This window comes from Hippocampus zosterae, chromosome 5 (assembly GCF_025434085.1).
Source record: "Hippocampus zosterae strain Florida chromosome 5, ASM2543408v3, whole genome shotgun sequence".
Classification (NCBI taxonomy): domain Eukaryota; kingdom Metazoa; phylum Chordata; class Actinopteri; order Syngnathiformes; family Syngnathidae; genus Hippocampus; species Hippocampus zosterae.
In genome coordinates, this window is record NC_067455.1 from 7,760,637 (window position 1) to 7,784,583 (window position 23,947).

General features: G+C 43.7%; 1 long non-coding RNA gene across 1 annotated transcript in view; it reads left to right on the plus strand.

The window, feature by feature from the left end:
- Window positions 1-889, plus strand: part of LOC127601065 (uncharacterized) — a 46,345-nt gene extending 45,456 nt beyond the window's left edge. Inside the window, exon 3 of the long non-coding RNA XR_007962483.1 lies at window positions 285-889. This is a non-coding gene — a long non-coding RNA (uncharacterized LOC127601065). The remainder of the gene's footprint in view (window positions 1-284) is intronic.
- Window positions 890-23,947: the final 23,058 nt, after the last annotated feature.

Consider the following 23,947-nt stretch of genomic DNA (forward strand, 5'->3'; position numbering starts at 1 on the left):
TCGCAGGAACCTTAACGGCCGTTTTGTGTGCAAGCGTTTCCGAACGTTTATTTTAAAGAGAGGATATATCCTTTTTTTAAAAAAATTATTTTTAACGTAATCTATTCCCAGGTGTCTTTATAAAAGCTCTCTGACGTTCAACATCTACAAAGGATTAAAAAAAAAACAATTTCCGGGTAATATTTGGGCCTTTGTAGTTCTCAAATGGTGAATTATTGTATTATTAAAGCCACTTTTCCATCATGGGCCCCTTGAAAGTTTGACCTCCTTCATCCACTTTCCAGGCTACCAAGGCTTCGTCTCGTCAACCAGCCGACTGTCCGATGTTGGTTCCAGGTGGATTTGGGCTGCTGCTGCTGCTGCTGCTGCTGTTTGACGTAACTACTGGCAAGAGCATCTCTTTTGTTTAATACACACACACACACACACGCGTGGAGGAATCCTGGCGCTACTCGATGACCCCCGTGGGAGACGGCGGCGGGCCCCAAGCCATCAGAAAGGGTGGTTGGCTTTGCTCAAAGTGTGCGTTTGTGTGTCCTTGCCAACATACTGTACACGCGCTCTCACACATACACGCGCGCGCGCACACGGATGAGGCCATATCTATTCTAACAGGAAGTCTGCCATCGTTGTAATTGTATCAAATGGTTGATTGTCATTCATGTATTAGATCACATGATCGGTGGTCACGGCACTTCAAGGCGGTAAAATTGTGGTTTAAAAGTGATTCGAAATGATTAACATTGACGATATTTTGGGCTCATTTAAATAGTAGTTTAGAGGGGAGCGGCTGTATCCTCAATTTCACCGCGAAATTAGCAGTACATTTTCTTTGTCTAATAATAAGCGTTCGTTTCTTATTTCGTTTTTCAATAATTATGTTTGTGTGTATATAGATTACCATTTGTGGCTTAAATATTAAATTATTTTGGATAATCATTACAATGACACTGTTTGAATTGTGATACTGGAAGAATTTTGATATTGTTCCCACAACTTTTGGTTGCTATCATGATACAGCTGTTATGTTGATACTTTTATTATATTATTTCATCCCCCCACACCCCAAAACAAAGATTTAGCGGCCGACTATAAATTGTTGTCACACTTTAAAGATGATGTTAACAATTAAAACACACACACCCAAAAAAGAATATCCTATCAGAAACACACGACATGACCTATGAGGTGTTCATCAAAATGTAATTTCCAACTTTATTTATCTATGATTTTTAATTGGTTGTACAAAGTAAATTGTATATAGTGTGATATTACAAATTTCTATTACAATTTCTATTACAAATCATGCTACGCTAACTTAGCAGCCATTGCTCGCTAATGTTGGCTTGTTTACAATGCTAATGTTATGTTAAGAGTCGCTAGTGCTGCTGTTCTTTTGGAGGTTGAGATGTATTCTCTTTGACTGCGTGCTATCAGAATTTTATGCCATTTTGAATTCCCATATTTGAAAATCGCTCTCACACAATAGGCTGGAGGGAGGCGGGGGACTGATGTCAGGCTAAAAACTACAAGCTCCCATTTTAACCGTGAAATACAGCCCACTTGTTTGACAAACAAGAATCTCATGTATCGTTTCCTTTTTAGTCTGGTGTCACCTGTGTTGAACATATTTTGCTCATTTTCATAAAAGGGAGTCAGCCGTCTGGCTCCCATCATGCTTTGCTAATGCTGAGTGTTTACCCTTCCTCCGCCTTCTCCAGCATACCTTTTTGATCTGTCGTCGCCGTGAAAGGTCATAGCGCTTAATGGCGGCTCCACAATCAAGTGCTTCGCTTGTTGATTAAGACTGAACAAAACTTTTTGTAATGTCACCTTATTTATTCTTTGTGAGTGGGCCACATTGTGCCGCTAGCTAGCTCCTAGCGTGCTTGTGGAAGGAAATTGAACAAAGCAGCATATTGAAACGTGAGAGTGCAGAGGTGTGCAGGTGTCTTTTAATCGTATTCATGTCGTCTTTGCCCCGCTGCGTGGGCACACTGGCGCGCAATTAAATGATTTTGAAGACAATTTGAATGCCCGTAAAAAGTTTACTTGTAATGCTGCTGCGTTGCTCAACCATAATTACTATTAAACCATTTAACCTCCCAAAAGCGATCGCCAGCTGCTGCCATTCATGAGCGAAATGGCCGCCAATTGTTGGGGGGGTTGATGTTTTTAATTCCCTTTTCTATAAAGATGCTTAAATGTTACCAGAATCAGAATCTTGTTTCACCAAGTCTGCGAAAAAAAGAAACTGGCAAACTGCGTTAATTACCACGATATTAAAATATATTGTTGCTGTTGTGACTCTTCTTGGTATAGGTGATACTGCATGTTTGCTGACACTATCAGAATTGTGACACAGTTCATATCATGATACAGTTGTAATTGAGTTCTGTTAAGATGTTGGTATTGTGATCCACTCTATCGTAAAACTGTCAATTGTGACACGTTATTTATTGTTGGAAATGTTGGCGTTGATGTTGGGTGGTCATCATTTACTGCTGGCTTCGTGATACTACTATTATCATGACAAAGCTGGTATGGCAACATTGTCGTGAACCAGTCAGAATTGGAAACACAGTTGGATTTGTGATACTCTTATGTCTATAGTGTCTTATGGTGACACAACGGGTATGGTGATAGTGTTGATATCGTGATACTGTTGACCAGGGGCATTTTGCTGCTCTTGGGCGTGTCCAACTTGTGTTACAGTTTTTGCAACACAAGTTGTTTGTGACATATTTGATATTGTGATACATAGGTATCTTGATATTATACATGTTGTTACATTTTGGCTATGTGACTCTCTTGGTACTGTAAAACAGTTGATATTGAGACATTTTTGGGATTGTGATAGTTTCGATGTGCTAGTTGCTGACATGGTATCATAGTGTTTGTACAATGACAATGTTGCGATCATAATACAGTCGTGTTTTGCGGTATTGCTGCTGGTATCGTTGTTGACATCAAGACGCTGGTGATTTTGTGATACAGTTGGTATCATCATACCGTTGGCATTGTTGGTGCTGTATGGTATTGTGATAATGTTGGTGTCACTAATGTTGATATGGAATTGAAATACTGTTGAGAGCATTGCTGTTGATAGGTTATCATGATATTGTTGGTATTATGATACACTTGGTGTGTTTGATGCTAATGGTATGATGATTTGTGTCATCTAACAAGTGTCAGTTCATTGCAACCCGAGGAGCTGCCTCTTCGTGTGAAGATGCCCCAAAGCCATGGGCCGGTCCTTTAAAGTGGAGTAGGCGTGATGAGTGGGAGGTAGTGGAATCAAAACACACGCACGCAGGCCCCCCCGCCATCTATCTGGTACACTTTGCCGGGAATCAGAAGGAAGGCGGCGGGCTGGTGCGCCATAATGACTTTCCAGAGAAACAATAAGGAATAAATACCTTGGAGCGCCTCTATTAGTCAACACTTAAGCCCTCCTTCAGTACCCCCTTCTGCGTCTCTCCTCCTCCCCCTCGGAAACCCCGTCTCCGCCTCCCCTCCTTCCTGATTCTCTTAATGAGCCTCTCGTCGACGGATCATCTTCGTGAGTTTTGAGATGGAGGCCCTCCATACACACATTTGGAATGTTTGAGACATTTGCTCCTTCCTGGAAACTTGGGGGAAAAAATCTAATTAAAAAGACAAAAATAATTGCAGAGTTGGGCATTTTACAAAATGTTGTTGGTCCATCATTCGTCATCCATCAGTGGCTGGCGTACCCGTCCGTCATCGTCAGTCTTTCATATTATTTTAACCTCCTCCTAAGGAAAAAAAAATCGTCATAGCCCAAGAGATGAAAAGTCCACTGTGATTAAAATGTTAAACGGAGTGCAGCATCTATCAATGTATTCACATCATGCGGTGGCTGCCCAAACACACACACACACATCTTACATACTTTGCATATACAAATATTTGCCAATTGGTGGTTGTTTTCATCCCTAAAATGCCAAACCCTTTTACTTTAAAGTTTAAAATGGCTTACCTTAACCACGATCCACCTCGATAGTGCAGCCAAGGGTAAAATCCAATCCAAGTATTTTGTCCACTTAATCCTGTCTTTAAATGCTTTTCTTCTGCTTGTCCTCTCCCTTCTTCTACTACTTCTTCTTAGTTCAGTACTGCTTACAAGGTGATAGATACTCTTGCTGCCGTGACACTCAGTCGGTATCATGATACTATTGATATCGCACTGTTATTGTTAACTGCTGTTGTGGTGTTCTGGTCACATTTGCGATACTGATACTGTTGGAATGGTTCAAGAGTCAGAAATTATTGAAGAATTTTAAAATGTTTTCAGGCTGCAAGTCTGGTTTACTTTGTTGGGTGTGAATTTTTGTTGGTCGGTCGGTTGGTTGCGTTTGCTCGTTAGTGATCGACGGGGTCTGGGTCTGCCTATTGGATGTCTGAGATGCTTCGTCCGCAAGCTAAACAATGATAAACGATTGTACGATGTTTCCTTTGGAAGCAGGTCGAGGAGAAGGCTGAGGCTACGGGTGGATTCCCAAACACCCCTCCCTTAGCCATCCACTATTTATCCTCATATTCCAGTACCACCGCCCCCTCCCGTCCTGCAGGGCTCCTCGCGGGGCTCTCGCCGAAGCAGCTTGCGCACCGTGCTGCCAAAAGAATTTATTAGAGCAAATGGTGCTGTAAGCCCCGTGGAAGACGCACCTTATGTGGAGATTTAGAAGATATTAGCGGCGCGGCGCAGGCGGGAGCACAGGTGCGCACGCTAATAGCCGTTGTCTTCATTGCGTGTGTGCGCACGTGTGTTTACATACGGACCCGGTCTGTGAGCAAATACGTGGCTCCTCATGAGCCCCGCAGAAAAAAAGGTTGGGTTTTGTGCCTGTGAATGAAAGAAAGAAAAAAAAGTGAAGCAACACTGATTGACTGCTGTTTGAAAATGTGGGCGCAGTCAAACAAAAAATTTGAGATCAAATGAGAAATAAATCATACCTTGTCATTGCTGTCACCACAGAAGGAAAGGAGAGGTCTGTCTTGCTTTGATCGGAGTTAATTGTGTGAGTTAAGTTGGGTGGTTGGTTAATGTTTATTCATTATTTGGATGGTTGACTGGTTAGTTCATTCGTGTTTCATGTCTTGGTTAGTGCGTTGGTTGATACATTGGTTAGGGTTTTTTTTTTCAGGGGGGGGTGATAAGATAAGAAAACCTTTATTTGTCTCACAATGGAGACATTCACAATTTACAGCAGAAAAATTGAACAAAAAGTAGAAAAACAAATAGTATTTGAATGCACAAAAATACATTTAAAAATGCACTGTATTCAGTACAGAATGAAGTATAAAATATATAGATTTAGATAGAATAGATTGAAGCATATATGGTTGGACGCTGAGCTTGTTGGTTTGTGAATAGGTGGTTGGTTGGTTTTTGTTTGTTTATTTTGTTTATTGTTTAGCTATTTGCTTGTTTGGTTCGTTTTTCTAGTAAGCTTGTCTGTTTTTGTTCCTTTTGGCGTGTTAGTTGAATATTTCATTGCCGGCTGTGGTAGTGAGTCCGCCGGTTGGTTGGTTGTTTGAATAATGGATAGTTGGCGAGTAAGTTTGTCGGCTGGTTGGTTGGTTAGCCTATTTGTTGCTTCAATGACAGATGGACAGATTCTACCTATCAAATAGTCGTGAGACTGGTTGGTTACTTGGCAGTTGGCGGTAAGTTTTTTTTGTTAAGGACAACACTCAAGCAAAAACACTTCTAGAAAGAAAAGTATTGAGCATTGCCCACCATTAAATCGTGCTTTTTTGTGTGTGTGGGGGGGTGTCATACCCTTGGACGTAAATGAATCCTTTGAGTTGTAATGGTTCCACCTAAATGCGTTTGCTCAGTGTCAGTTTGCCGTCCAACCAAACTTGACTGAATTCAACTCAAGCGGCTGGAGCTGCTTAAAGCGCATTAAGCAGCGAGCACCTTCCCCGCATTATGCGCTGCAGTTACTCCATGAAAAACACCTGCACGATAAATTTGCCATTCAAATTTGCAAAAGCTGATCAAACAACAGCGAAACACTGTCATGATTGGGAGGGTGAGGAAGGCGCTTTTTTTTGGGAGGGGGGGGGGGTACAGGGGCGTTGGTGTGCAGCAAATTAACGATTCAGCTGGAAGCAAACTCCATTTTATAGGTTTCATTCACCTCATTTCCCAAAGTGTATTTAACAAAAACAACAGCGCAAATTGCTTTGGATCCACAAAATCTCACCTGCCTGGGGAAAAAAAAAAACAACAACAAAAAACAATCAGCGCTTTGCTTTGACGATCAAACTTTCAACTTCCCAGCGATGCGAGGAAGAAGGAAACGAAGACGAGTGCATCTGGCTCAGACGATGACAAATTGAGGCTATCGAATTTTGGCCCTTGTAGGGCCAAAATCCAGTAATGGCTATAATCCCGACGCATGAATAAAGATTGCCGCTGTCACCTGCAATCTTCTGCGTGGTCAATAGTTTATTGGAGGAGAGGGCTTTAATTTCAAAGTTGCCTTTAACAAAAATGCTGATATTTTCAGATGGGAATTTCCACACTGAAGGCCTTAAATGTCCTTAAAATTCTGCATTTGATTGAGGCAATGTCTCATCTGTGATCGGGTGAACTTTGATGACGGGTTTTAAAAAGGATCTTTGTTTTTTTAATGGCCATGCCCCTGCTCCAACAATGACGCATTTATTGAAGGAGGGTTCTGACATTTTACTAAGTGGCCTTTAAAATAGGTGCCAAAAAGTCTTTTATGTGATTTTTTGGAAATGAAGGTATTAAATATCTTTAAAATGTACTGTACATATTTGTCGGGGGAGAGGTTTTAAACTTAAAAAGGATATTTTGTTCCAAATGAAGGCCTTTTCTGTCTTTCAAAATGCCATTTCGTGACTAGTTTTTCATTTTTTAGTTCTTTTAAAATATAAAAACATAAGTACACTGAAAGCACACACACACACACACACACACACACATTCACAAACACATGCGCGGCGCACGTTTTTTTTTTTTTTTTTTTTTTTACTGATTGGCCTTGAAAAGTTCAGAATTTCCAAAGTGGAGTTCTTAAATTTTACAAATGGCCTTCAAAAGTCCGACGTTTGATTTCCAAAATGAGGTCCTTAATTATCCTTTTTTTAAAAATGCATTTAATGTAAGGTCTTGCATTTTCTATAGTGGCCTTCAAGAAAGTCTCATATGAAGAAATGTTCCAAAAATGGTCACAAAAGTCTTAAACTTAATTTTTCTAAAATTACAGCCTTAAACATCCTTTAAAGGGGCCACATTTCATGGAGGGGAGGGTCAAAAATATTAAATTGTCTTAAAAAATAGATTAAATGGAATGATATTTTCCAAAATGAAGGGTTTAAGTAAAAAAAGAATCATTTCACGGAGGAGAAATCTTGAATTTTATGAAGTGGACTTGACCAGTGGTTAGCACGTCGGCTTCACAGTGCAGAGGTACCGGGTTCGGTTCCAGCTCCGGCCTCCCTGTGTGGAGTTTGCATGTTCTCCCCGGGCCTGCGTGGGTTTTCTCCGGGTGCTCCGGTTTCCTCCCACATTCCAAAAACATGCGTGGCAGGCTGATTGAACACTCTGAATTGTCCCTAAGTGTGAGTGTGAGTGTGAATGATTGTTCGTTTCTGTGTGCCCTGCGATTGGCTGGCAACCGATTCAGGGTGTCCCCCACCTACTGCCCGAAGACAGTTGGGATAGGCTCCAGCACCCCCCGCGACCCTAGTGAGGATCAAGCGGCTCGGAAGTTGAATGAATGAATGAATGAATGAAGTGGACTTGAATGAACACTAACATTTCCAATGATAACAAATATGCTTCAAGATTATGCATTGCAATTGAAGGTGAAGTCATTGTAATGATATTTATTTGAGAGATCTTCAATTTTCCATCTTTAGATTCGATTTCCGAAAATAAACCCTAGAAATAGCCCCAAAAATCTTTGCATTTAATGGGGATGCCGACTTCAATTTGACCAAACGGCCTTCTTCTTCCATTTTCCAAATGCGATTCACTTAGCATCATGCTGGGTGGGGGTGGAGGTGGGGGGAGTAGAGTGGGGGGGCATTCCGGAAGCTTCACCTTCTCATCCAGCTGAAGCCGTCCTTAAATCACACAATGTGCTCCTCCTCCCTTAACGCCATGTTAACGCCAAGGCGGGTGACGGGATGGCGACCCCGAGGTGCGTTTCAGCGCCGTCGCGCTTTGCGGCGTTGTTCCCAAAGCTGCAGCTTTGCGGCCATTAGTCACACATTTTAGCGAGAAGGTGGCGGCAGAGTGCGTTCACAGAGGGGGTTGGTGGTGGGGGGGGGGGGATTACGCTCCTATCCACCATTCCCGACATGGTTCCCGCTCAAAGAAAGGCGCGGAGGAACTATTGTATTTGACGACATTAAGGCGCTTAATCTGCCATTAATATTTTAATGACTGGAAATAGGCTGCGAAGTTTGACGGCATTTTTTTTTTACCACTCCGCCGTTTGTTTACACGTTGGCGGATGAATGGCGAACGTGGCGGGTCCAGATTACTCTCGGCTGTGATTACACCAGCGGGGTGGGGGGGGGTTGGGGGGGATTTGAATAATCTCAGTTGAGCGCGGGGAAAGATATTTTATTTTGTAATCGTAGATTCCGTTTAATTGGGACACTGGTAATCGTGGATTAAAGCGGAGTTCGGGCCCGATGATTCACAGTGAAGGAGGCCCAAACGCTTTATTAAAAGGGAAGCGCTGTGGAGTAATTTTGAGAATGCCACTCAATAGGAATAAAGACATCGACAATAACCATCGTCATACATTTTGGAGTGGAACATAGTGATGAATGGGTCTCTTTTTTTTAATGAAACTACAAAATTAGCAATAATAATGTTAATAAGAATACAGTCCCACCTCGAGGCATCTCTTGATACAAAATTTCAAGTTATGAAATGCCTCAACAGGAAAATATTGTTACGAAAGAAAATTCAAGATACAAATACAGTACGGGCTGGTACTCACTTCTCCGAGTTTCTTGAATGCAACATACTCATAGCTGCTCTGCCATTGGCTATTACCGAGCATCATCCTGGCATCCCATTGGCTAAGAGGGACCTGTGTGCCTATGTGTGGAGATAGAAACGTGGATATGCAGCGCCCTCGTCATCGCCCCCCCCCCCCCGGCCATGAAGCGTTCCGATAGTTTTACGTAAATGTAAATCACCCAGAAAATCGCTCACTATGCTGATGTTTTCAAGAATCTAATTGTAACATGTACAATATATTTGGTACATATTTTGATGCATTTTTATGCTTTAGAAAACATTTGTCTGAATTTTTGGGGGGCGGGAGGTGGGGTTGGCACGGATTAGAGCATTTACATGGAAAACTCGTCTTTTCTAGTTTAGAAATTTATCCCGGAACCAACTAATTTCGTAAGTACAGGTACCACTGTACAACATAATATTCATGTATTTATATAATACTCCACCGGAATTTTACATGTGCCATTTTTATGTGTTTCTCCTCCATTTCTGTGATAGCCCATATAAGTCGTTCACTTTCTATTTATTTACGTATTGATCCGCATTCGGCGAGCAGAATTTGCTTCAATTAGCGGCGACGGTTCGTTTGAACATTTTGACGTTTACAATATTGATTCTCTTCTGTGACTTTTCATAGCAGACTTCAAGCGGGTGTGACAAAGCCAGCCGATTTGCCTCTTATTTAGAGCCCCGAGCCAATTTGTCTTTTTTGTTTGTTTGTTTGTTTCCTCAAAGTGATGTTATCTGATCGTCTCACATTTACGACGGCGGCAGAGGGACAACGGGCGCCGAGCAAGAATAAAATTTTTTTTTAAAAAAGCGTGATAATAAGTTTAAGTGTGTGTTACCAAGTGAGAATGTGTTTCAAGGGTGTGGGAGGGGAGGTGTGGCCTCTCATTATCGCCGGCTTTCACCTGGGTCCTGGAACGTATCCTTCGCGATGAACGGGGCGGCGTTGGCCGCGTATCATTTTGGTCTCGCGACGACGATCCAAGCGCACGCGACGACGGCAAACTTGTGTAGGAAGTCGAGAGTTGCGCCGCGGCGTGCCAACGGGAGCGATTTAACTTCTACCTTCTTACCTCCTCCTCCTCATCGTCGTTGCCGTGGGGAGAAGGGGAGGTTCTGCCGCGGCCCGATAAGTCATCTACATGAATGCCCGCCGCTTCTCACAGGTATGTAAATAAAACAACAAGCCCCCCCCCCCTTACCCCTCCCCACCCCCCCTGTTATCCCGCCGCCACAAAAGAGCACAGCGAGATTAAACGGCGGCGTCAATAGCCGCCTCCCTCCCGACTGCGACGCGGTGCCAAAAGACTAATATTAGTATCTCCGGGAAATAATCTCTCTTTTTACCGCGCAAGTTTCCCCACAGAACCGCCATTCACGTTTTATCAGAGGATTTAAGAAATGCGGATGAAATGCTATATAAGCTGGATCCCCTCGGGAGAGGTTCTCATTCGCCTTCTTTCCAGAGGCGAGCGAACGAGCGGCACCTTGGCGTCGGGCAAAGAGAGGAGGAGGAGGAAGAAAAAGGAAGAAGAAGAAGAAGAGGAGGAGGAGGAATTAATTTATACCCTCTGGGGGGAGAGATGCGAAGAGCCGTGAGTCTGGCTGTGATTGACGTTTAGGCGAGGAGCGAGCGGCATGAGAAGCCACGCTTGTTGCGAACGATTTGCCCGGCCTGGCAGACACTGAGCGGCGCGCCGTTGAAAGAAGCCACGGAAAGCAGGAAGTAAACAGGAAGCGGAAGGAGATGGGAAGTAGGAAAAAGGAGGAAGAAGCAGGAAGGAAACGAGAACTGGAAGAAGTCGGACATGAGAAGGAGCGCAAAGGAGTCGAGAGGCAGGAAGAAGTGAAAAGGGGCAAGTAAGAGAGCAGGAAAAAAAAGAATCGGCAGGAAATGGAGCAAACGGGGCAAAAGTAGGAAGTCGGTGGCAAGGAAATTCTACGAGGACGTGAGGGACAGAACCAGGAAGCAGGAAAGAAACAAAAAAACGTGAGGAAAAAGGTGTTGAAAGAATCTGAAGGAAGTCGGACCGAAGCGGGAAGTCAACGAGAAAGTACCAAAGAAGCTAATCATGTCCCAATTTGATCAACCAAAAAAAATAAATCCAAATATTCCGACAAAATGTCCGATGTTTTTAGTTGATATCAAGGTAAGATAATGACAAAATGTCTTTGCTTGAAAATCAACAGCACAAAGTAAGACTGAAGGCAGGAAGCGGGAAGGAAGCGAGCTGAAGAAGGACATGGACGGAAGGAAGCGGCGAAGAAATGAGGAGGAAGGTGACAGGAAGAAGGAAGTTGGAAGCTAATTGAAATTGCCGAAGCCAGCACCAAGGAACCGGAACAAAAACTGGACGTCAACTGGAAGCACATAAGCAAGTTGCGATGTGAGTGGGGAGCAAAAAGAAAGCTGGAAAAGCGCAATCAAAGGAAACGGGACGGACAGAAGCTTGAAAATGGAGAAGGAAGCAGGAAGGAAACAAAGTGGAGAGAAACAGGAAGTGAGCGGACGGGAGACAAATATGGAATATTGCCAATCAAAGAATGACAAACAAGATGGCGCACAGACATCACAAAGTTTCCAAAGCAAGCATTTTCTTGACCATTTTTTATTTTTTCCAAACTTCCGGTCCTTTTCCGAAACACTCGGCTAACGTCGCTGCATGCGTACCACCAAAAGCGCTCAGTACGCTGGGGGAAAATCCACATGAAAACTCCACAGTCCAGTTTGGAATCTGCCACCTGACAAGCGCTGAGGCGGATGCGCTGCCCGAAAAGTCACAAAAGCACTTTGGGAAAATAAAAGAAGTATGCGAGAGAAGCTCAAGAAACGGGAGAGGAGAAACTCCACACGTGAAGGCCGTAGCCGAGATTCGAACCCTCAACCTCAGAACAGATCGCGAGTCCACTGCGCCCGCATTTGTCATTGTTCTGCCGGCCAATTTTTATTTTTTTATTTTTTTTTGTCACTTGAAGGCCTCGGTCGTAATCCGCTGCTGGACTTTTCCGACCTTGGCGCGAATTCCTTTCCCCGACTGCTGTCTTCTTCGCAACTTTGTGCCGACTGCGAAGTTTCCCCCCCTCTGAGCTCTTTTGGCTGCGAAAAGCCCGGCGGTCACGGATCTGCTTCATCTCAAAACCTTCATCGCGACTTGGACGCTCCTCACCGGCAAATCTTCGTCCCCAATTCTCCGAGCTTAGTTCCGACGGCTACACTTCGCCACTCCGATGTTTTTTTTTTGTTTGTTTTTTTCGCCAATACTTTCTCCCGCCTTTAGGTTGACCTCCGCCGCTCGCCGTTTTTGTGTGCATGAAAGATTACAACATGGAGCCAAGTGGCTGAGCGGCGTCGGCTTTTTATTTTTTTCCTGGGCCACTCGAGCCTGAAAGCCTCACCGCCGCAGCGTCGTCGCGACTCCGGCCCGGCATCCGCCGTTGGACGTCCTCGCTCGTGACTTACGGAGTTGGGGAAAAGAGGGGATGGGGGGGACGCCGCTGCCAAGCTTGACTTGGAGTGCACTTGCTCGATAAACAAAAGCACATCCCGGCTTGAGCTTCTCATTTCACACTATGTGCTTTGGCTGCAGGCGACGCTTTGACGGAGCCTCTGGCCCCGAGTCCAAAAGACGGCTCCACTTGGCTTTCCTTAAACAAAAAAAAAAAATGAAGATGCCACATGTGGAGGATTAGTCGCTATCCTTCAACTTTGAAATTTGTTGAACTGTGTTGGGGTCTGGAATGACTTCATTATTATTATTTTCAATATTTTCAGATTTATAACCAATATTCATTTCACGCGGCTTTACTTTTACACCCCAAATTATGCTTTCGCACCATGGAAATAGTCGATGAAAATCATGCAGCGTTACCCTTTGCGGAATTACATTTGAGATATTTTATATAAACCTCTCTGGAAAGACAAAAACAAAATACGACTCACTTTCTTGCCATTTATGATGGACCAGTTTTCATTGTAGGCGATACATTGTGATCAATGGTTGTGTGTGTGTGTGTGTGTGTGTGGGAGTGTGTAAGAGAGATCTCTGATCTCTTGCCCTTCATTTTTAGTGTTCTTCAAAAAGTACAGTTATCTGGTTTCAGATGTGGGGTCTAAAAGTAAAAGGTCATCAAAGTAAATATGAACATATATTGCAAATATGTGAAAAGCGACTTCCTGTAAAGCGAAAATGCGTCCTATAAATTTCATAGAGAACGGTGTTAACAACCCCGAAAAAAATCTTTTATAAAAAAAAAAAAAGGTTCAGAATTATTAGAAAAAATAAAAATCAAGCCCTTGTCTCTGCTCTCAATTAGCCAACCAGCCAGCTCGTGAACTAACAGGCTCGGATTTAGTAATTGTAACTTAGTAATTGTAATAATAACTGATGCGAACGAATGAAGTCGCTTCATTTCTCTTGCACACCCCCCCAAAAAAAAAAATCTGGGACACTGAAATGGTGACAGTTTAATGCCACAACTACACAGTTCTCAGTATTTGCAAATTTTCAGCATTTATCATGAAACATGTGTCATGTATTTAGAAACAATTCTCTTGACACCGTCTTAAAGTACAACAACAAAATATTTCAACGCTATTACTGCCCACCGCGATAGCAGCACTTTTGAATCCATAAATTATCCTCTTGATGGCCAACGCCTGAACCTATGCAAGCTCTTAGTCTACATATGGCGCTTCAATGGCGAAATGTGACGTGGGGTCCGCCTTCGCCGCACCAGATGGACGGAAAGCAGGAGAGGATGACAAACATGAGCCTTAATGCTCCCTCTATCAGAAAAGTGACGGCGGGGATCTGACGGCGAGTGGCAGCCGTCAAGGCCCAAGCGCCCGTACCAGAGCTGCTATTAGCATGTGCCGGATAGCCCGGGCGCGCGCCCACCAGTGTCTAACCCCCACCCGCGCCGGCACCGGCGGAGCCTTCTCCTGTCTCGGTGAACAGATGTGCCGCCCACTCGCAACAGTTGTACGCTCCCCGCGGCGGCCTTGTGGGAGACGGCGGCCCCGAAGACGATGGCTCGCCATGTTGTTGGCAGCGGCGGTGCACATTTACGGGATCAATATTTACCCAAAATGCTGCACCTGCTTGCACGTTTGCAAGAAGTTGGCGAAAGGAAATCTGCTGGAGTTTTCATTCACAAACAACAACTTCTTCTGCTCCTCATAATCGGTCCACTTGGTAGGTGGAAATCCAAATTACGTTGTGACCTCATCATTTGTCGCAATTGTATTACCCCCTCCATCATGTAAACATGTTATTGTCAAGTTTTGCGAGGTGGTACTTGGAGGACCCCAAAAAAGCAGGGAGGCAGGGAGGAGTAGGGTGGACTGACCAAGTTGTTGTTCACAAAAATACAAACAAAGGTACACTGGAAAAAAAACGAAGTACTCGAACAAAATCAAACAGACATTTACATACTCAAAACGACCCAACCAAGACTGGACCCCGCAAGACCACTGCTGCCCATTCCTATTCCCAGCGATGCAAATTTTACGGCTGCCCTCCGTTCCTGTTCCCGGTGATGCAAGTGTTGTGTCTGCCCGCCGTTCCGGTTCCCGACGACGCAAGTGTTGCAGTCGCCCTCAGTTCCTGTTCCGGGTGATCGCAACACTTGCGGCGCCCCCTGTTCCTGTTCCCAGCGACGCAATTGTTGCGGTCGCCCTCAGTTCCTGTTCCGGGTGATCGCAACACTTGCGGCGCCACCTGTTCCCAGCGACGCAATTGTTGCGTTCGCCCTCAGTTCCTGTTCCGGGTGATCGCAACACTTGCGGCGGCCCCTGTTCCTGTTCCCAGCGACGCAATTGTTGCGGTCGCCCTCAGTTCCTGTTCCGGGTGATCGCAACACTTGCAGCGCCCTCTGTTCCTTTTCCCGGCGGAAAGTGTTGTGGACTAAAATGAACTAAAATACAAACAGAGGTACACTGGGGGAAAAAAACTAACAAGTACTCGAACAGTCCTGAAAACTACAAGGAACCAAAGTAACAAAAACCGACAGAAACACAACCTGACTGTTATAAAACAAAAAATAAACACAGTTCTCCAAATAAGGGCAAATAATGCTTGTTTCAAGGTTTGTATTTAATACTCCCACTTAACTGTAAAATAGACTAATAAGACAAAAGTGAATTCAACATTGTATATCCAAACACCCAAATGCCACATTATTTCATCCAATCATAGTTCACTAGCTAAATGCTAACAATGTGAAACGCCATAGACAGGCTGAGCGAAGTTGGCAGAGATGTTACAGCAACCTCAGCAGACCGAGCAGACAATCCTCAAAGGAATCTTTTCTCTCTGCTTTGTGGTTTGTTGATACGGAGGAAACACTGTGCACAAAAAGTTTGACATTTCAGGTGCTGAAATTTCAGGATGAACTTTAAACTGCACTTTGACCTTCTGTAAACTTTTGAATATCCAACTGTTCAATGTTTCAGTCCTTGTAGTGCAACTTGCTTCACAAGGAGCTCAACAGCAACATTCGCACGCACACTCACACATTTTATAAAACAATATGCAAAGGAACTATGTGAATACATCTCCGAATTCATTGTTTATTGCCAATTGAAACGACAACGGTACACGGATAGTTCTTCTCGCGTTAATTTAAGCAGCTGATAATAAACACGTTAACACGCACGCACTAATAACGCTTAATGAAGAACTCGAAGCGCTTCCAAAATCTCAGCCCACTTGGTTCTTTCTCAGCTAATGCAATAGTTCATTTTAATTGGTTTTTAATGCACCGCCTCGATTATAATGCCGCACAACATTTATATATTTATTTTATTTATTTTTAACTCCGCCGTAATGTCTTGACAAAATAAGACCAAACTTTATTCATCTCACATTGGGGTCCTAATATACATGGCGGAACAGTGCGAATAACATGAAACTAAACACTTAAATTGTTATTACATTGTTATACATTAGCTATTACATCGATTATGGTCTGTGTTAATACAAATGAAAAAACACATTCAAATGTCTGTATACATAATCTACAAAAAAAGCAAATATATATATATATATATATATATATATTTATTTAGATTGCACTGTAATATAGTCTTAACAGTATTGTAGAGTGCTTATTAGCTAGCGTTAGTCGGTGTGTGTCGGTTGGACATCAGTTAACTGTCGCCTGAAGTAAAGGCACAATAAATATCAGAGTGAGTGACATCCCGTAATAATGTTGCTGGAGGTGTTCAAAGGGGTCCATTGGAACTCACAGCTTGCCTCCAGCTCAAAAATCAACAGCTCACAGAAGGACTTTGCCCCCAAATTCAAGTGTCAACACACTGAGTCAACAGCGGCTGATCTGGGAGCAGCTCGGCCGCCGTCTGGACCCAAAAAAAAAAAAAGCTGGAAAAAAAATAAGTAGCATTGCTTCTTTGCATTTATCTGTCGCCGTGAGCAAGTGGAGATGTTTTTTAGTCTTCCCTCACAAAACGCTGCTTTTGTCAGTCAATCAGGAGCCAAGATGGCCGCTTGATCCACAAACATTACATACTGTATGTTTATTCGTGTGTGTGTGTGTGTGTGTGTGTCTTAACATCTAATGTATAGACAAGTGATTCAATTGTGGTCGTGCGGGTTCCCTCTAGCGCTGAGCAAAAGAATCACTTAGGATAACTGTACTTAATGTTAATGTGGCTTGATTTAAGAAAAAAAAAGGAAGAAGAATTCAATACAGTCGTGTTATTTCAAGGTGAATTGGTCAATCAAAACATATGAACGTGTTCTTTGACTATTTTGCAGGTTTGCACATGTAAAAACATTATTGGACACAGAGTAAATTCATTATTCCTCCGTTTAAAGTAAACATGTTAGCTTTGGTTGAGCCTTGATTGTGAAAGGGCAGCGCACTTCCTGGCCAGGTGTTTTAATGGGATAATCATATCTGCTTCTTATTTGACCTGAAAGCCACCATCTTCTTGCTACTCTCTCTTCTTCTTTGATGCACAACTACAGTCTTGGGGCTGGTGAGTTAGGTCTGCCATCTTGTGGTTAACCTTGTCATTGCAAGTCAAGACTGCTCTGTTTTATTAAACATTTTTATTTTCAGGAAGCAATTGAGCGTCACGGCCAGTGTGAGCGCGATCTGTCAGTTACCCATCCCTGTTATAGGGTTCACCTCCCATACGCGTCATTTTTTTTTTTTGAAAAATGCATCTTCACTTCTTGTCCAAGACAAGTGGAACAGCCTACATCCACATAGCCACCCATTTTGCACAAAATTGCCCAAAATCCAATTAAAAAAGCCAAAAACTGAGATGAGGCAATGCCCGTAGTGGGGACCATGGTTGACTACATGGCGTCTCGAAACCATGAGATGTGGATTTCAACCAATGACATAACAGTGAGTCAGAAGAAGCTCTTGATTGAAATGTAAAACCCTGAATTTTTTGTATAACAAATACACACATGCGTTTTACCGGTACAATGGTATCTCTAGCGGCGGCCCGGTAGTCCAGTGGTTAGCACGTCGACTTCACAGTGCAGAGGTACCGGGTTTGATTCCAGCTCCGGCCTCCCTGGGTGGAGTTTGCATGTTCTCCCCGGGCCTGCGTGGGTTTTCTCCGGGTGCTCCGGTTTCCTCCCACATGCGTGGCAGGCTGATTGGATGCTCTGAATTGTCCCTAGGTGTGAGTGTGGGCGTGGATGGTTGTTCGTCTCTGTGTGCCCTGCGATTGGCTGGGAACCTGTTTCAGGGTGTCCCCCGCCTACTGCCCAAAGACAGCTGGGATAGGCTCCAGCACCCCCCGCGACCCTAGTGAGGATCAAGCGGTTCGGAAAATGGATGGAATGGATGGTATCTCTATTTACGAAATTAATTGGGTCTGGAAGAAATGTCTTAACTAGAAAATTTTGTAAGTGGAGGCGCGTTTTCATGTAAATGCCCTAATTCGTTCCAAGCTCCCCCAAAATTCAGACAGAAATGTTTCCTACAGCATAAAAATGCATCAAAATATGTCACAAATACACATTAAAATTAGATTATCGCACAATTAATGAGAGTTGTGCAGAATGTAAAGATTAAAGAATAAAAATGCTGGTAATTTAACTTTGAACTGCGTCCTCATCGTGTTCTCTCTGTTTTTTTTGTTTTGTTTGTTTTTTTGCGTGGTGTTTTGTAAAGAACTCATCCAAGGACGTTTGCTTTTGTCTGATTTTAACAATGCTTCGAAAATGTCCAAACATCAGCGTAGTGGGCAATCGCTGCACTGGTGAACACTTTTTCTGGGTGATTCACATTTACATAAAACAATGGGAACGCCTCGTGGCCCGAGGGGTGAAAGACGAGAACGCTGCAACTGGCTTCCAAATATTTCATTCGATTGAGTAGCCCTTCCCGTTGGAACCAACCCCAAAGAAAAAAGTCAGAGAGTCAAGTTGGGACACCTGGTTGCCCACTCGCACGACTCACGACATCTCTCAGGGTATGTGCGCATGCAGCCATTTTGAAGCAACAAAAGCGAAATGTAAAGTAGCCTCCATCTTGCATGAAAATCAAATCTTTACCCTTTACGAGCAAGAAGGTGGCGCCCTGAGGGCGCGCTGTGTTGGCTGATAGTGTGGCGGGTGGGCCAGGGTTGGTCCCCGGGGTGGCTGGGGTTGGTGCGTCGGGGGCCGACCAACGCCGCCGCTCTCTTGGCGTTTTGGCAGCGGCAGGCGGGCGAAAGCGCGCCTAAGCTGGTTTAGGATATTCAAATACGGCCATGCTCGGCGCCATCTTGATCGTCAGTTGGCCCCTAGAGGTGGGAAAGGGATCTGACGGAGGAGTGGAGCGTCATTGCCGAGCGGTGTCCCAAATCACATTTGCGGCTCTGCTACCTACACCACCTCAAGCTTTTCACATATTTGTTACACGATAGTAGAGGGGTGCCTTGAGATCAGGGTTAGAAAACCTTTGTTTTAATTTCAGGTAGTTTTAATTAATTTTTAGAACTGTTGTGGGTTAAAAATTGTGTTGGTTTAAATTTGTATTAATTTTTGTGTTTGTTTGATTTTATTTTTTTGTAAGTATGGAGCATTTTTGAAGTGCAAAACAAAAAGTCAAAGTTTTGTATAAATAAAGTAAACTGCAATTCCAGTTCACTTTTTAAATTTCTTCTTCTGTAATGGCCGTACAGTAATATTGAAATAAATTTAAAAGGACTCCCGGAAGCTCATGTACTGTATGGTAGAAAAAGAAAGGACATTTTCACTATAATGACTGTTTTAGAATTAGCGGTAGTGTTGTCGTCGTCGTAATGTCGCCGCTGTGGTAAAATGGACGAATTCATATTCCCAAGGTTTTTATTTTGGGGGTGCATTGAATGAACCGACGCTTAAAAAACAGCAACATGCTGATCATCGGGGGCGATAGGTTGGATCGCGTGACCTGATCTCGATCTTAAACACACAATATGGACATTATGTGAGGCTCAACAAAGTCTATTGACATCGTCACAATAAAAGTCCCTGTGGGCTGCTGATGGAATTCAATGATAATGAAAGAAAATCCCCCTTTACACCCCCCCCCCCCAAAAAAAAAGCTGTGAAAAAGCATCCAAAGTGATGAGGTCAAGAAGCACACAGACGGTGGCATCAAAAGGGCAGCAGGAGGCGCTGTGATAATCACGTCGTCTTTCACGACTCAGATTTAGGTGAAGTGATTCAATTGAGAAATGAAACGCAGGCATTTTTATGCCATTTTTCCTACGAATGAAAACCCTGTGCGTTTATAGGCCAACTCTCAGAAATTTGCGCTGATTTGCGTGTCCGTCAACACTGCAACTCTGCTTGGCTTTAAACTCTTGACATGAAAAAGCAATTCGCTGCAAATCGGATGTCATCACAGTTTTGTGCTTCTTTCTGATACACCTTAAGACTCGAAATGCCACAAGACGCATTCGGACTCCCTGGGCAGATTAGACTGACATGGCAACACAGAGGCTGAAATCTGATTGGACAAAAAAACATGAACATGCACGTACTAGAAGCAGCGAAGCCCAGAGAAACTAAATTAAGGGAATAAACTTATTTTTCATTTCTTTCCATTTCACATCCAACCGTTAGAACAACTTGTTGAACGTTCACGTTTTTTTTTTAAACTCTCCCGAACATGCGAGAGCATTCCCAAGGCGATGCCAAGCCCTGGCATCAGCTCACCCTAATTTCATTGCGGCGAGCGCGGTCTCATGGAGGAGGCCCATTTATTAGAGATTGCTTTTAGTCTAATTCAATCAAGGCCTTTTTTTTACTCGTTTATTTCCGTGATGAAAGTCCGGCTGAGGAAAAGCAGGGCCGTATTTCCCTCATTAGCCGTAATAATGGGCGTAATAGCAATAATGGCATTTAATGCAATCAAAGGCAGAGACGCGGCCCATCAATGTCAAAGGCAAAATATACAAGCGACTCTGCGCATCATTTCAGAATCAGAATCAGAATCAGAATCAGAATCATCTTTATTGGCCAAGTATGTAGAACACACAAGGAATTTGTCTCCGGTATAACACGCTGCACTAGTATCATCGTAAACAACAAAATCATTGAACCATTTTAGAGTAACCACTAGTTTTGAAGTACCATTTTGTGGTGCAAGAAGAGTGACTGTCAGTGACTGTTTAAGGAGTTAATGGCTAGAGGGAAGAAGCTGTTTAAGTGTCTACTGGATTTGGTGCGCATGGATCTGTAGCGTCTGCCTGAGGGGAGTGGCTGAAAAAGGTGGTGGGCAGGGGCATTTTGGACCACTTAAAGAGATGCGAGGGAGGTGGGGGGTCGGTGGGGGGGGGGGCAGATCGGCATCACTTCCACTGTAAAACCTCGATTTGATTTCACGCGTTCAAAGTTATCAGCCGTTTGTAAACATCGTAAAAAAATAACATTTTAAAAGAAACGGCCGTCACGACTTTCTGCGGCTCCGTCTTCTCGATTAATCATGTCTTAAATCATACACGCGTCTATTAATATTCACTCAGGCCTACGCCTATTAACAAAGTTCTGCCGGAGGTGGGAGTTGAATCTCTTTCTGCCAAGCGTTCCTCGCAATACATTTGCGTCTACCAAGTCGCGCCGGCATTTCCCCCCCAACACACCACCAGGTGGCGATCAGTTGACAGCGCTGCCCTTCTCCTCACCGGAGTATCCGAAACATGCGGGCGCAAATCCGTCGACACGGCTCCAAAATTGATCATCCGTAAATTTAAACTGAAAGTGGGGCCTAAACATCAAGCATGCTTTGCTTCTTATTCGCGGAACTATACGATTTGTTGCTTCATTAGACTTTCACCAATTGGGTCTGAAAAGGATGATTTGCAGCATACAGGGGTTCACTGCATTAAAAGCGATCAAAGCGGACTGACTGTGCATTTTTTTCCCGTCATATTTCTTTGTTAAAGCATCTCTGTTCGGGAAGCAATTAGCATCCATTTGCTAGCAACGTACAGTAGCTCCCGCCTCCCATCTCGGTGTCGCTGAACTAGCTAACGATAAACGATGATATCCATCCATCATGACATTAGTGAGCTTGACAGGCAAGCACACACACCTGTACTCTTGTTTTCTTTTCTGTTTTTTTTTTCCCTTCTTCTTCCAATTTGTGGACAGCAAGCAAGAGAAGAGCGAGTGCGGCTTTAATTACTGCTGCCGCCGCTTCTGCTGGTTAAAATATTAATGGGGCACAGAGTGTTGCATGCTCATTTCTGTTGATTTTTAATTAGCGGTAATTCATTTCGCACAAAGCATGTTGATGCCTGTGCCACAGACATTAGCAGAGAGGCTGCAGAAACATGTTTTGCAACAGGGGATCACGAGGTGCTGGGTTAGTTCGGCGGGCAGCATACCCACTCTTATTTCCCGCGGACAGATGACCAACCTCCCCAAAAAAGGGACGACCAGTCAAAAACAATCACGTGTGACAGACGCCGGGCCTATTAGCGCACGTGTGATTAGCGCCCTGGCAATTAGCTCGCTGGCCATTAGCGCATGCTCTGCGATTAGCGGCCGAGGGACAAAAGCGACATCATCAGGTAGATTTCACCAACCTGGCACGCCACCAAACGTCTCTATTAGTTCGCTTTTGTTACCCAGAATTCCTAACTCTGCCCGCTATGGTTCCCAGTGTGCGTGCTATGCCAGAGTCGTCACTGGCATCTGGGCGGCTCTTGATTGAGATGCGTAAATAAATAATAATCCCTGGAAAGGCGAACGGCACGTCAGCATCTGTTGGCCTAGCCGGCTAATAGTTTTTAGCGCCGCTTGGTGCCGGATGATGTGTGTTTGTATTTGGGTCAAGGGAGGACGGCTTGGCAAAAAAATAAATAAGAATAATACACTGGAAAAACAGACGAAGCCTTGAGCTTTTTAGGTTTAGGTTTAGGAGCTTTTTTTTTCACCTGAAAATATTTTTAGAATCAAAGATCTTACAGATCGTATACACATGACTGAAAAGCTGGCAAGCAAAAATTGGCTGAAACGATCCTTTTTGAGGGAGCAGTCCTATTTCACCCTCGTGTGGGACCAACATTGAGTACAGTCATCAGTACAGACATATTTGCAGTTCATATTTTCCGGAAAATGACATTTTTCCCATTTTTGTGCTCAGGTTGTGGCAACGTTTGCCCAGGAACTATGTTGTAATGAGGGAAGAGCTTCATTTTGACAGACCATACACTTATCTAATCGGAAAGAAGTGCTTTGCCGCCATCTTGTGGAATCTATTGGCTCTCACATTTTGGGAGTTGCAAACACCCACATGTTGCTTTCTTGGCCTTTACGATGATCTTTTATTTTATTTTTCTAATTCTGTGCTGTTTTTCTTTCCTAAAACAAATTTGACAAGCCGTAAAGTATTCATGGCATTTCACATTCATTTAAGTGGTGAAAAGTGATTTAATATAAGAAAAAAATCATTTATTGTATCCGACGTTCACATTGGGATTTGTTTTTAATCATTACAAGGTAGTCAATAGAATTTACACGTCTGAGCCGCTGGATTGGATTGGCAGATATTTCCGCAAAATCATGGTTGGTTGTTGTCACAATTTGCCGACCGATCAATGACATCACCGACCCAAAAGTAAGACATTACGACCTCCGAAAAGCACAATTTAGAAGTGGAACAATAAAGTTGCCGTGCCTTTTTTAGCAAGGCACTGCCTGTTTTTGTTTCTGGCGCAAAAAAAAAAAAAATAAAAAAAAAAGTGAAAGAGAGCGAATGTTAGCCGACGCTACATTGGCGAGCTGACGGTCGCATAAATAAGGCATGTGGCAACATCTGGTCTTTGTAACTCGCTGAGCGTTTTAATGCGACGCATCGGCGGCGAGCACTCCCGCTCCCGCTTCCTTTTAGCGCGGAATAATCAACCATCTTTGGGGAATTCAAAAGCCTCCCTGTCCCCTCTGTCTAGCACTTCCTCTGGCGTCATCCCCTCCATGTTGTCACCCCACTTAAGGAGACTTTCTTTCTTACTTAGTTGATTTAAAATTTTTATACCTTAGGGAACACCGCCGTCTGTGTGTGTGTGTCAACATCCTGCACAATTAAAATTTACACACTTTCCTCCTCCCTATTTGCCTGCTACCCGGACGATGCCCGAAATTGAAAAAGTTGTGAGGACGTTATTATATGAACAGCAGCACAATTAAATTGATTAGGAGCACATGAATTAAGCACTAAAGTCCCCTTGGAACCGATTTGATAGTGGAACGGCCTTGTTTGGCCCTAAACTTGCATTTCCATTTCATTTTTGTGGGACCATGCGGTGACTACGGAACCGATTTTCAAAACTGGTGTGTGAAGGGGGGCAGGGGGGGTTGTATGATTCCATTCCAATTTCTGTTAGGGCATATCTATTTTGGGGATGAAAGATGACGTCAGGCGCCGGCC